Raw genomic sequence first — 15,243 nt, 5'->3', positions numbered from 1 at the left:
GAAAGTAATAAACTGTAAAGCAGTTCATTCCATGTTGATCACAACTGTCAACAAACATACAATAAAAGAACAAAAAGACTTTCATCGGCTCTGGGAACAATCAGTACCAGCAATCTCCTGTGGATATTTATTTTTTAAAAACTATATATATTCTACATGTAGAATATTAAACAATGTCATGATGCAAAGCAACAATTGATTTGACTGTTGATTAAGTCACCTTGGGTTCAAAAGGCTACTTACCATGCATAAATGTTCATTTTCAGCCTTCCTTTTGGGTGAGAAAATTTGTGAGACTTTATAGCCAATTAGACACAGTTGTAAGCACCCCTCCATTTTTGCACATCAAAAAAAAAAAAAAAAAAAAGAATTTCTGTTACCTCCAAAACAGGTTATAATGCTATCTTCGCAATCTTTCTCAAATACAGAATTATAGGTAATTGATTATGTTTAAAACCCAAGGGTCTAAAAGTACAACTTAATAAGCTGGACTACTACTTGAGCAATATTTCCATTGCTCAAGAAAATGACTTATTAAGAAATCGTATCACATATGTTACAGCTGTTCAAATGCAATAGACAGCATGTTAGCTTGCAAACACAAATGCCAGAGATTAAGTAGTGCACATATGTATTATAAACAACTTTCCATTTTTCAGTTATAAAATAGGGTTAGGCACAAGGCTGCCAACAAGACCTTTCTCTGTAACAAAAAAGAACCTGTTTGTGGTTTTTGTTTGTTTTAAAGAGCAGGGGTGTCTCTGGAGAAAGCAGTAATATGTATTAGAATACTGGGCTAGCAGTTATTAAATGCAATTTGCAGCCAATCAATGACTTTTCAGTGCCATGCTTAATATAATGCAAGAAACTTTTACTATTCATTTTACGCCAGAGGCATTCTGGGCACTTTAGACACAAAGATGACTAAGATCTGTTTCCTGCCCTCAAGGAGTTCACAGTCTCATAGAAGGAAAATGATTACAAGCACTAGGCACAAAAGGGTGGTTTCAAGCAACCCTAAGGAAAATTTAGGATAACAGATAGTAACTATATTCTACTGCATATAATTTCTATTAAAAATTAGTCACTTATAATCTACTACTTGGCTCAAATAAGATCATGTACAAGAAATACACTTTGTAAACTACAAATCACTATATACATGTCTCTTAATATACTCACCTATACTTTAAGTAACTGTGAGCACCAAAATAGAGTACTACTGCTATTTCCTGACACATTAATAATATGGCTACCATTCAAGAACACACAGACATACAAATCAAAGTACCATGATGAAAATTTGAAATTCACTTACATTCAAAGACATAGTGCCTACCTAATAAAGGAAAATAAAGGCATGTTTTTGCTTGTTTCTACCTTTTACTGAATAATTGTAAACCTTCACATTCAGTTTAATCATATGAAGACAAAGAAAAACTCAGCCTAATTTCTCTACTTTCCCTCTACAACTTGAAATGCAAAGAATCTAAATTATTTTTAGCACACTGTCCTACTCCAGAGTAATCTGGTTGTTGTTTTGTTTTTTGAGACCATGTCTCACTCTGTCACCCAGGCTGGAGTGCAGTGTCATGATCACGGCTCACTGAAGCCTTGACTTCCCAGGCTCCAGCAATCCTCCCATCTCAGCCTCCTGAGTAGCTGGGACCATGGGTGCATGCCACTATACCCAAATAATTTTTGTATTTTTGATAGAGATGGAGTTTCACCATGTTGCCCGGGCTTGTCTCGAACTGCTGAGCTCAGGCTGGTCTCAAATTGCAAAGCTAAAGCAAACTAGCCACCCTGACTGAAAACTCAATTGTATAGATGCCATTTAGCTCACTCATCTGGCCTTACCTGACTCCTTGATGTCATGCCTGGCCTTTGCCATTGGTTTCTTAGACTAGTGCAGAGGTAAAGATAATTGATTAACTGATAAACAGAAATTTAGGTCAGCTATTAGGGGAACAGACTAAATACTTTGGAAAGCCATCCATGCCTCTTGGTATTATAATTCCCAAACCTCAATAAAGGCATATGGTTTGGCCAGTGTGAGTGCAATTATAAGATAAATTGGACTGGGTATTTTAAAACTGGAACTGTTCTGAGAAGCAAGGACATACAAGAGATGGCATGGTACAAGAGAAAGCAAAAGGGAGGGGAGACAGATTTGATGTTGAATCCTGGTTCTGTACTTTGTCCTCTCAGTTAAGGTCTCAGATCAACACATTCATCCTAAATCCACTAATTAAAAATAAAACTGACTGAGGTCTGCTTATCTACAGTAAAATGCACCCATTTTAAAGCATATTTAGAAGAGTTTTTATATATCTATACAATCTTGTAACCACTAGTATAATTTTCAAATTATAGAGAATTTCCATCACTTCTCAAAATTTCCTTATGTTTTCTAGTCAACTACCATACCTGATCCGAGGCAAACACCATGAAATTTGTATTTTCTCTTAGTTTGGGGCTTGCCCTTTTTTTTTTTTTTTTTTTTTTTTTTTTGAGACAGAGTCTCCTCTGTCATCCAGGCTTGAGAGTAGTGGTGCGATCTCGGCTCACTGCAATCTATGCCTCCCAGGCTCAAGCGATTCTCCTGCCTCAGCCTCCTGAGTAGCTGGGACTACTATATTTTTAGTAGAGAGGGGATTTCACCATGTTGGCCAGGCTAGTCTTGAACTACTGACCTTAGGTGATCCGCCTGCCTTGGCCTCCCAAAGTGCTGGGATTACAGGCGTGAGCCACCGCGCCTGGCCTTGTTTTTATTTTTAATCCTGTCTTTTGAAAAGCAAAAGTTGCAAATTGTAATGAAGTCCAATTTATCCATTTTTTTTCCTCTTAGGAGCTTTTAGTGTCCTCTCTCAGAAATTTTTTCCTATCCCAAGATTTTCTCCTATATTTTCTTCAACAAGTTTAATAGTTGTAGCTTTTGCATTTAAGTCATCTCTGATCTAAGATAAATTTGTGTATGGCATAAGGTAAAAGTTGAGGTTATCTATCTTTACTGATATCCAGTTGCCTCATCGCCATTTGTTAAATAAAGAACAAACTGTCTCCACTGCATTACTTTGTTATCTTTGTACAAAACCAATCAACAGCACATACATATGGATCTATTCCTGAACACTCTATTTTACCTATTGATTTATGTCTGTCTTTACACAAATATCACATTGTATTAAATATTATAGTAATATTTTTTGAAATCAGGGAGTGTAAGTCTTCCAATTTTGTTCTTTTTGAGAATTATTTTAGGCTGGGCGTGGTGGCTCACATCTGTAATCCCAGCACCTTGGGAGGCCAAGGCAGGTGGATCACCTGAGGTCAGGAGGAGTTCGAGACCAGCCCGATAAACATGGTAAAACCCCATTTCTACTAAAAAAAAAAATACAAAAATTAGCCAGGTATGGTGGCAGGCACCTGTAATCCCAACTACTCGGGAGGCTGAGGCAGGAGAATCGCTTGAACTTGGGAGGTGGAGGTTGCAGTGAGCCAAGACTGCGCCATTGCACTCCAGCCTAGGTGACAGAGCAAGACTCCATCTCGAAAAAAGAAAACAAAAAAAACCCAGAAAATTGTTTTAGGAACACTAGCTCTTTCACATTTCCATACAATTTTTGGAATTAATTTGCCAATTTCTATGAAAAACGCTATTGAGATTTTGATTGGCATTGCAGTGAATCCATAGCTGTCTGGGAGGAGGTACTGCCTTAAAAATACTGAATGTAGGCCAGGCTCTGTGGCTCACACGTGTGTGTGTGTGTGTGTGTATATACACATATATATAGTAATGAAGTCCAATTTATCCATTTTTTTCCCTCTTATGAGCTTTTAGTGTCCTCTCTCTGAAATTTTTTCCTATCCCAAGATTTTCGATTTTCTCCTATATTTTCCCCAACAAGTTTAATAGTTGTAGCTTTTGCATGTAAGTCATCTCGATCTAAGATAAATTTGTGTATATATTTGTGTGTATATATATATTTGTGTATATATATATTTGTATATATATATTTGTGTATATATATATTTGTATATATATATTTGTGTATATATATTTGTGTATATATTTGTGTATATATATATATTTGTGTGTATATATATATTTGTGTATGTATATATATATATATATTTGTGTATGTATATATATATATATATGCCAACACATGATCATGGTAGCTCATTCCATGTCTTAATTTTGTTAATTTCTCTCCAATTATTTGCCATTTTCAATGTACAGATCTTATAAATATATTATTAATGTATCCTAAAATATTTCATGTTTTTGGATAGAATTGCGAGTCATATAAATTTTTTAAAACCCATTTCAAAATGTTCTTTGCTATTATATTGTAACACAATTGATTTTTGTATATTGATCTCATGGCCCATGGCCTTGCTAATTTCACTTGTCACTTCTATTAGCTTTTTGGTGGATTATGTTGGATCACCAAGAAACAAACTACTAAATATTTTGTAAAACAAAAAAAGTTTTATTTCCTCCTTTCTAATCTGCATGTGTTTTCTTTCCTCCTAACCTTACTGTACTAAGACTAGCAGTATAACATTGAATAGAACTTGCGAAAGTGAACATTCTTACATCATTTCCAATCTTAGAGTGAAAGTATTCCCCCATTAAATACGTTAGGTATTGCTTTTTCTTTTTCTTTTTTTTTTTTTTTTTGAGATGGAGTCACGCTCTGTTGCTCAGGCTGGAGTGCAGTGGCGCAATCTCCGCTCACTGCAACCTCTGCCTTCTGGATTCAAGCAATTCTCTGCCTCAGCCTCCTGAGTAGCTGAGATTACAGACGCCTGCCACCATGCCCAGCTAATTTTTTTGTATTTTTAGTAGAGACAGGGTTTCACCATCTTGGCCAGGTTGGTCTTGAACTCCTGACCTTGTGATCCACCCACCTTGGCCTCCCAAAGTGCTGGGATTACAGGCATGAGCCACCACGCCCAGCCTAGCTATTGCTTTTTCATAGAGTCCTTCTATCAGGCTGGGGAAGTTCTTCTCTATTCCCAGTTTGCTAAGTTAGTTTGCTTTTGCTTTGAAAAAAACCTTATTTTTATGAAAGACTCATTTACATATATAAAATTCACCAATATTCCAGTTGCCCAATATTCCAATAAGGACAAACACAATTCTAATACACACATTTCTATGACTCCCAAAAGTTTCTTTGTGTCCCTATTGGAGCCAGTCTCCTCCATTACTCCTTGGCAACCCACTGACTGGATTTCTGTAAGTTATAGCTGTGGTTTTTCCACATTTCGTAAATGTGGAATCACACAGTGATGCAGTCTTTGTGCCTGTCATCATTAACTTAAGTGTTGTATCTATCAGTAGTTTGCTGCTTTTCATTTGGAGTAGCATTCCATTGTATAGATATATCACAATTTGCTTATCATTCACTAGTTGACGGACATTTGGGTTGCATCTGGGTTTTGTCTACTATAAATAAAGCTCCAATAAAAATTCAAGTACAAATCTTTGTGAGAACATGTTTTCATTCCCCTTTGGCAAATATATAAGAGTTGAGATTGTATGTTAAGTGTCTACTTCATTTTCTAAGCAGCTGCCACTGTTTTCCAGAGTGGCTATATTACTTTGCCTTCCTACCTTGCTGATAAGATTTTTATCATGAATGTATGCTAAATTTTATTAAATGCTTTTCCAGGACCTTATTCACCTGATTGTGTATGTTTTCTTAGTTTTGTTAATGAAATTAGTTACACTGGTTGATGTTCCAATGTTGCACCATCCATGTACTCCTGAGATAAATCCCAATGATGATGCATAACCCTTTTTGTTCTTTTTTTGGTCTTCTTTTTCCCATCCTTCCCTCTTCTTTCTTTTTTAAGTAACAGCTTTGGCTGGGCACTGTGGCTAACGCCTGTAATCCCAGCACTTTGGGAGGCCAAGGCGGGTGGATCACAATGTCAGGAGTTCAAGAGCAGCCTGACCAATATGGTGAAACCCTGTCTCTACTAAAAATACAAAAATTAGCCGGGCATGGTGGCATGTACCTATAGTCCCAGCTACTCGGGAGGCTGAGTCAGAAGAATCGCTTGAACCCGGGAGGAGGAGGTTGCAGTGAGCCGAGATCATGCCACTGCACTCCAGCCTGGGTGAGAGAGCGAGACTCAGTCTCAAAAAAAAAAAAAAAAAAAAAAAAAAAAGTAACAGCTTTGTTGTTATTTGTTGTTATATGGTACCATACCATATAACATAAAATTCACCCTTTTAAAATGTATTATTCATGTACTATTCTTTTTATTTATTGTGAAATTCAATTTGGTAAAATGTGTTAAAATTTTTTAACATGGATTTCATTAAGGATATTGGTCTGTAGCTTTTTGGGTTTTTTTCCCCTACATCTCGGACCAATTTTGGTATAAATGTAACAGCAGCCTCATAAAATGAGTTGGAAAAGAATATGAAGAGGATTAGAATTAGTTTACCTTAAATATCTGGTAGTGTTTGGCAATGTAATAAGCTGGTCCTGAAGTTTTTGTTGTGGCAAGCTTTTTTTTTTTTTTAAGACAGAGTCTCGCTCTGTCGCCCAGGCTGGAGTGCAGTGGTGCGATCTCGGCTCACTGCAAGCTCCGCCTCCTGGGTTCACGCCATTCTCCTGCCCCAGCCTCTCGAGTAGCTGGGACTACAGGTGCCCGCCACCATGCCCGGCTAATTTTTTTTGTATTTTTAGTAGAGACAAGGTTTCACTGTGTTAGACAGGATGGTCTCGATCTCCTGACCTTGTGATCCACCCATGTTGTGGCAAGATTTTTAATTGCAAGTTCAATTTTTAAAATTATATTTGGGCTATTCTAGTTTTCTATTTCTCTTGGATCAATTTGGTAATTTTAACCTTTCAAGCAACTTGTCCATTTCAGCCTAGTGTTGCAGACTTTATTGGCCCAAAGTCATTCACATTTCCTTTTCATCTTTTAACTGTCTGTATGATTTGTAGTGATGTCCTCTCATTAATTACTGGCACTGTTAATTCGTGTCTAGTCTCTTTTTCTCTTGATCAGTCTAGCTAGGAGTTTATCAGCTGATTTTTTTTTTTTTTTTTTTTGAGACTGGGTCTCACTCTGTCGCCAGGCTGGAGTGCAGTGGCACCATCTCCGCTCACTGCAACCTCTGCCTCTGGGGTTCAAGCAATTCTCCTGCCTCAGCCTCCCGAGTAGTTGGGACTACAGGTGCACACCACCATGCCCAGCTAATTTTTGTATTTTTAGTAGAGATGGGGTTTTACAATGTTGGCCAGGATGGTCTCGATCTCTTGACGTCATGATCCACCCACCTCAGCCTCCTAAAGTGCTGGGATTACAGGTGTGAGCCATCACACCTGGCCTAATTGATCTTTTCAAAGAGTCGGCATTTGGTTTCAATAATTTTTCCTAATTTGTCTTTTATTTCATTGATTTTTTTCTTATCTTTACTATGTCATTTAATCTACTTGGATTTAATTCGCTCTTCTTTTTCTATCTTCTTCAGGTAGATGATTATTTCATTGATATTGGACCTCCTTTTAAATATAAGCATTTAAACTATGAATTCTCCTCTAAGCACTGTTTAACTGAATCCCACAAATTTAATATGCTATGTTTTCATTTTCATTTAGTTTAAAATGTTACCAATCTTTTCTGATTCCTTCTTTGACTCATTAATTTAAAAAAATAGTATGTTTTTTAATTCAAATATTTGAAGAGCTTCAGGCCACTGTGTTATTAATATGTAATTTAATTATGTTTGGTTAGTGATAATATTAATTACAATCGTCTAATATGTATTGAGACAATAAATAAATATTTATGGTCCAGGTTATAGTCTATTTTTGTAAATGCATCATGCATACTTGAAAGGAATATGTATCCTGCTATTACTGGGTGAAGTGTCTACAAATTTAAATTAGGCAAAGTTGATTAATCATGTTGGCCAAATCTACATTCTTACCTATCATTTTTCTGTAAACCACTGAGAAAGGAAAATGAAATCTCTACCTGTGTGTCAGCTTTGGCTTTGCGTATTTTGAAACTGTTACCGGGTACATACACATTTAGGATCATTCTGTCTTCTTGATGAAATAACCTTTTAATTATTACAAAATCTCTCTTTCTAGTCCTGATAATATTCCTTGTTCTGGCCAGGCGCGGGGGCTCATGCTTGTAATCCTAGCATTTTGGGAGGCCAAGACAGGTGGATAGCCTGAGATCAGGAGTTCAACACCAGCCTGGGCAACATGGTAAAACCCCATCTCTACCGAAATACAAAAAATCAACCAGGCGTGGTGGCGGGCGCCTGTAATCCCAGCTACTCACGAGGCTGAGGCACGAGAATTGCTTGAACCCTGGAGGCGGAGGTTGCAGTGAGCCAAGATTGTGCCACTGCACTCCAGCCTGGGCAACAAAGTGACACTTTGTCTCAAAAAAAAAAAAAAAAAAAAATCCTTGTTCTGTATCTTTTCTGATGTCACATAGTCATCCCAAATTTCTTATGTTTAGTGTTTGGATGGCAAATATTTTGATGCTTGTTTAGTGAAAGAATGTTAAAAGTAGATCAACCTATTGTTCTCATTTAAAATATAATTCTTGGGCCAGGCGCGGTGGCTCACACCTGTAATCCCAGCACTTTGGGAGGCTGAGGTGGGGGGATCACAAAGTCAGGAGTTTGAGACCAGCTTGGCCAATACGGCGAAACCCCGTCTCTACTAAAAATGCAAAAATTAGCCAGGCGTAGGGGCATATGCCTGTAATCCCAGCTACTCAGGAGGCTGAGGCAGAAGAGTCACTTGAACCCACGAGGCAGAGGTTGCAGTGAGCCGAGATCACGCCACTGCGCTCCAGCCTGGGCGACAGAGACTCCATCTAAAAAATAATAATAATAAAATAAAATAAAATTCTTGTAGTCAGTTGAATCTTGTTTTTAAAGTTCATTTTTAATAATCTTTTCCTTTTAATGTAATTTATATTTACTGTAATTATCAATATGGTTGGATTTAAACCACATTGCTGTTTGTATTTATTCCATCTGTTCTCTGTTCTCTTTTTTTCTCTTTTCTTTGTTGTTGTTGTTTGAGACAGAGTCTCATTCTGTCGCCCAGGTTAGAGTTCAATGGCACGATCTTGGCTCCCTGCAACCTCTGCCTCCCAGGTTTAAGTGATTTTCCCGCCTCAGCCTCCCAAGTAGCTGGGATTACAGGCACCTACCATCATGCCTGGCTAATTTTTGTAGAGACGGGGTTTCACCATGTTGGCCAGGCTGATCTTGAACTCCTAACCTCAGGTGATCCGCCTGCCTCGGCCTCCCAAAGTGCTGGGATTACAGGCATGAGCCACCACGCCTGGCCTTTTTTCTGTTTTATTTGTACTTTTTTCAGCATTGCGTTTTATCTCTTTTAATGGATTTTTAGCTATATTTCTTTTTCTTTCTTTCTTTAGTGGCTGCTCTAAGGTTTACAACATGCATTATTAACCTAACAGATTACCTTTGATTAACAGTATACAACTTCATTTATAATGTAGGATCACTAATGGTACACTTCCATTCTGGTTTTTTTTTGTGCTACTGTTGTTAAACATTTTACTTCTACATATGTTAAAAATTCCACATTGCTTATTAATTTTTTTCCTAAAATTTATCTTTTAATGGGAACTGTTTAATGGGAACAGTTTCTATTGCTGTATCTTTAAATTCACTGATCTTTTCTTGGGCATTGTCTAAGCTGTTATTTACCCATCCAGTAAAATTTGTACTTCAGATAGATACTATATTATTTATCTCTAGAAGTGTTACTTTGCTCTTTAAAAAAATTTTTTTCTTTTATTTGAGACACAGTCTCACTCTGTCACCCAGGCTAGAGTGCAGTGGCATGATCTCAGCTCACAGCAACCTCCGCCTCCCAGATTCAAGCGATTCTCCTGCCTCAGTGTCCTGAGTAGTTGGGATTACAAGCATGCACCACCATGCCTGGCTAATTTTTGTAGTTTTAGTAGAGCTGGGGTTTCGCCACATTGGCCAGGCTGGTCTCAAACTCCAGAGCTCAAGTGATCCTCCCGCCTCAGCTTCCCAAAGTGCTGGGATTACAGGCAAGAGCCATCGCTGCTGCCACTCCCACCCTGCCATGATACTTTGTTTTCTTATATATATTATTTCCTCTTATGTTTTCACTTAAGTCCTTGAGCATTTTCATAGCATTTGTAAAAGCTACTTTAAAGTCCATGTCTGCCAATTTCATTATCTAAGTAACTTCCATGTCTGTTTCTTTTGACCGACTTCTTTTCTGTTTATGGGTCAGATTTTCCTGCTTGTTCATATGTGTAGTAACTTTTAATTGGACGCTGGACTTTGTTTTTAGAGGCAGTTACCTATTAATCAGCTTATTCCTTATTGAGGCTTGTTTTTAAGCTTTTAAAAAGTCCTAGAGTAGCCTTCATTCTAGGGCCAATTTATCCATTCCATTAAGGTGTTAACTCTTCTGAAGATAGCTACTGAATGCCCTGTGTATTCACTGAGGTGTCTCTACAATGTGTAGTTGGAAGAAACTTGAAGCAGTTTTAGTTTTGTGTAAACTCTGGGGATTGTTTACCTTATAGCTCCAGTTAACTGTTCTTTTTCCTAACAATTTCTCTTTGCTTAGCCTCCTGGATTTTCACCCTATGCATGCACAGAGACTGGTATTCAGCTAAAGACTTAGGGAACCCTATGCAGATTTCTGGAGATTTTTCTCTGCTGGTAGTCTGCTTTGCAAAATCTAGCTGCTGGAGCCTCCCAAAACTCCAATCTCTGTCCCTTCAACTCAGCGAAATTACCAAGTTCTGTTTTACTTTCCCTTTCCTGCTATGGGATCCAGAAGTTGCCTCCAGGCAGAATTTAAGACTCTCATAGAACGCTTGTTTCCTTCTTCAGAGTCCTGCTGGCTAATATCTGAAAACAGTTGTTTCATGTATTTTATCCTGTCTTGCAGTTGTTTACAGAGAGGGGGAAAATCCCAAAGCAGTTGTCCCTTCATGGGCAGAAGCAGCAGTCTACAGGTTTGGGATTTTAATAAACTGAAATTAAGACCCACAGCATCAGGTCTTAGTGCTTGTAAGTTTCCAACTGGGGGCTGTCTTGCTTCCATGTGTTCTTCCTCATATTTACTGAGCAAACATTTCCCTTGAGTGCTTCATCCACACTTCCAAACTTCTCACTCTTGTTCAGAATAGAATTCATTTCACAACTTTTCTTTTAAACCCAAACTTTCTTCTACTGCTTTCAAAGCTGTTCTTTCCATCTGTTTAGTCTTTGCCTGTGTTATTTGCGAAAGACTCTATATGTTGACAAGGGCAATGAACCCTCTGAAGCTACTGAGTCTCACCACCATCAGAAGCAACATTATCCATGACCTTCCCAAATAAAGAAAAAGTCAGTGAAAATGTCCAAAGATTGCCTGAATCTGTCTGCCCTAGGACAGGCTAACAAAGTAATTTAAATAGCATAAGATGACCCTGAAGCTATTCAAAGAATGCTTCTGATTCTGCATGTGTATGCAATATAAAGAAGGTGCTTACTCAAGGGAAAGAGAGTTAATGTTTGTTGAATGCCTACTAAATGCCAGACATTACACCAGGGGTTGGCAAACTTTCTCCGTAAAGGGCCAGACAGTAGATATTTCAGGTTTTGTGGGCCATATGGTCTTTGTTTGCAACTATACATCCCTGCTTATAGTGTGACAGCAGCTGTGGCACAGTACATTAAGAAATCAGTGTGGCCAGGCGCTATGGCTCATGCCTATAATCCCAGCATTTTGGGAGGCCGAAGGCGGGGAGAACCTGAGGTCAGGAGTTTGAGACCAGCCTGGCCAACATGGCGAAACCCCGTCTCTACTAAAAATACAAAAATTAGCCGAGCGTGATGGCACCTGCCTGTAGTCCCAGCTACTCTACTCGGGAGGCTGAGGAAGGAGAATCTCTTGAACCCAGGAGGCAGAGGTTGCGGTGAGCTGAGATTGTGCCACTGCACTCCAGCCTGGGGGACAGAGTGAGACTCTGTCTAAAAAAAGAAAAAAAAGGAAAAAAAAAAAAGAAATCGGTGTGAATGTGTCCCAAGAAAATATTATTGACAAAAACAGATGCTGAGTGAGATTTGGGCTCACAGTCATAACTGTCAACCCCTGCATTATATTACGTGCTTTACATATTAGATATAATCATATGAAACTTCTAATCTGTAACCATTTTTGTCCCTAAAAAATGGCAACTTCATATGGTCCCACATAATAATATGTTAACCCATGAAATCTTCACAATAGGTTTTCAAGTGTGTTAATATCATCTCCATTTTGTAGATAAAGAAACTGAAGCTCAAACATTAAGTAACATCTAAATAATAGTAATGTTAGGATTCAACAAACTTGGACTGGTCTGCTCAATTGCATTCTCCCCCACCTCCATTTCCTCTGCCTCCCACCCATACATATATACACACACATACATTGGTAAAAATCGGCTCACAATGTAGCTCTGCACACTCCTAAATCTGTTATTCTACTTGCTGCTATAAAATGCTTAGTTTTGATAATTTAATTTTTATTAGAAATAAATGATTCTCAAAATGTTTATCCAGTTACTATACTCATACAAATCAATCCTTTAGTTTATTGCCATAGATGTCAACTTTGTGGAGCACTGAACAATTTAAATAAATGAATGCAATTTAAATAAATGCATAAAACACTGTTTGATATAAATGTGAAGACATTTCTTACTTCCAATACTTATAATTTACAAAAGGAGGACTACAAGTATACAAATTAAAACATAATCAAATGTCCCTTTCTCTGAGAAGTCATTTTTTCACTACCACTAACTGTTAGCAAAATTGGTTGTTCCCTCTTCTATGATCCCATTGCATTTATATACTTCAGTTATCATTGTTTATATATGTCTCCTACTAAACTCATCAATCTCTGAGAAGCAAGATCTTATCATTGCAACTTTAAGGGCCAGCACAGTTACTGGCCTGTAAGAGTTGTTAAAGCGAACTAAATATGATCTGAGAAGGACTCTGTATTTCTTCTTCTTTCTTTTGAGATATAGTCTCGTTCTGCCACCCAGGCTGGAGTGCAGTGGCACGCTCTTGGCTCACTGCAACCTCCGCCTCCTAAATTCAAGCAATTCTTGTGTCTCAGCCTCCTGAGTATCTGGGATCACATGTGTGAGCCACCACGCCCAGCTAATTTTTTTGTATTTTTAGTAGAGACAGGGTTTCGCCATGTTGGCCACGCTGGTCTCAAACTCCTGGTCTCAAGCAATCCACCTGCCTCGGCCTCCCAAACCGCTGGGAGTACAGGCATGAGCCACCATGCCCAGCCTAGGGCTCCGTACTTCTACATTTGAGTCCTGGTGGAGGAAGCTTAACCTAACTTAATAGGTAGACAAGACTGAAAACCTAACTTATGAGTATATGCCTATAATAATAGTTGAGTCTTGGCCAATCTCAGCAGCCATTCTTCAACCACTGATACACTGCTGAATGTTCAAACTGTTTCCAAATAAGGCAAAAGCCAATCTGTAACCAATACAGCTGTTTCTGTACCTCGCTTCTTTCTGTACATCACTTTCCTTTTTTTGTCTATAAATTTGTTCTAACCACGAGGCATTCCTGGAGTCTCTCTGAATCTGCTATGATTCTGGGGGCTGCCAATTTGCGAATCATCTTTTTTTCTTGTTCAATTAAACTCTGTTAAATTTAATTTGTCTGAAGTTTCCTTTTAACAGAGTTGTTCCACAAATGTCAAGTGAATGAATAGATTAAAACAATAAATAAAACACAATAATAGCCAAAAGTCAACCATGTTAAGGCGTTCTTTCTAGTACATACTACTTCAGTCTTCAAAATAAACCTAGCAGTAAGTATTCTTGTAACTACTGACTCTTTAATCTTCACAATAACTCTATGAGTTATTGTTTGACAGTTACAGAGACTGAGATCCATAGATGTTAAGCTGCTTGTGGTGACCCAGATGAAGCCAGAGAGGAGGAAGGAAGGGAGACATGAAGGAAACAAATAGCAAAATAAGAAAAAAGCGAAAAAAACTTAAGTAGAAGAAGAGAACCATAAATGAATTTCTAAGAGGGTTGGAGAAGGCAGCACGGGAAGAAGGGCATAGGCAGGGTTTCTTAAAGAAAGGTCTTGGCTGGGTGCGGTGGCTCACGCCTCTAATCCTGGCACTTTGGGAGGCCGAGGCAGGTGGATAACCTGAGGTCAGGAGTTAGAGACCAGCCTGGCCGACATAGTGAAACCCCGTCTCTACTAATAATACAAAAATTAGCTAGGCATGGTGGCACACGCCTGTAATCCCAGCTCTCAGGAGGCTGAGGCAGAAGAATTGCTCGAACCCAGGAGACAGAGGTTGCAGTGAGCCAAGATCGCGCCATTGCACTCCAGCCTGGGTGAGAAGAGTGAAACTCCATCTCAAAACAAAACAAAACAAAACAAAACAACAAAAAGGTCTTCAAGGAAGGAGATAATTGTTGTAGGTATTCTAGGTGGAAGGAAGAGTATGATTAAATGACAGAGTGGGACAGTACCAAGTATATTCGAAAAATAGTAAGATATGTATTTAGCTAAAGCTGAGACACATATGGTGTAATATTCAATCATTCATTCAACAAATATTTATCAAGTATTTACTCAGAGCCTGTATGGGAAAACAAACCTGGAAGGGAAGTTTCAGACTAAAGAATGATGCGTTTTGAATGCCAGCATAAAAATCTGTACATAAATGAGCCATTGAAAATAAGTAAGCAAGGCTGAATGTGATTCATGTTGTACTTCTATTTAGAAATATTAACTTTGGCTGGGCGCGGTGGCTCGTGCCTGCAATCCCAGCACTTTGGGAAGCCGAGGCAGGTGGATCACCTGAGGTTGGGAGTTCAAGACCAGCCTGACCAACATGGAGAAGCCCCGGCTCTACCAAAAATATAAAATCAGCTGGGTGTGGTGGCGCATGCCTGTAATCCCAGCTACTCGGGAAGCTGAGGCAGGAGAATCGCTTGAACCCGGGGGGGCAGAGGTTGCAGTGAGCCGAGATCGTGCCACTGCACTCCAGCCTGGGTAACAAGAGCGAAACTCCATCTCAAAAGTTAGAGGGCCTGGCCCTAATTGTTTGTATCTTTAGTAGAGACAGGGTTTCAACGTGTTGGCCAGGCTGGTCTCGAACTCCTGACCTCGTGATCTGTCTGCCT

The 15,243-nt window shown here is 38.7% G+C and overlaps 1 protein-coding gene across 2 annotated transcripts in view; it reads right to left on the bottom strand.

The window, feature by feature from the left end:
• The window catches only part of FAF1 (Fas associated factor 1), a 534,212-nt gene that overhangs the window by 199,445 nt on the left and 319,524 nt on the right, over positions 1–15,243 (bottom strand). The window lies entirely within an intron of this gene.

Source organism: Pongo abelii, chromosome 1 (assembly GCF_028885655.2).
Source record: "Pongo abelii isolate AG06213 chromosome 1, NHGRI_mPonAbe1-v2.0_pri, whole genome shotgun sequence".
Taxonomy (NCBI): domain Eukaryota; kingdom Metazoa; phylum Chordata; class Mammalia; order Primates; family Hominidae; genus Pongo; species Pongo abelii.
This window is presented reverse-complemented; position numbering and strand designations above follow the sequence as displayed.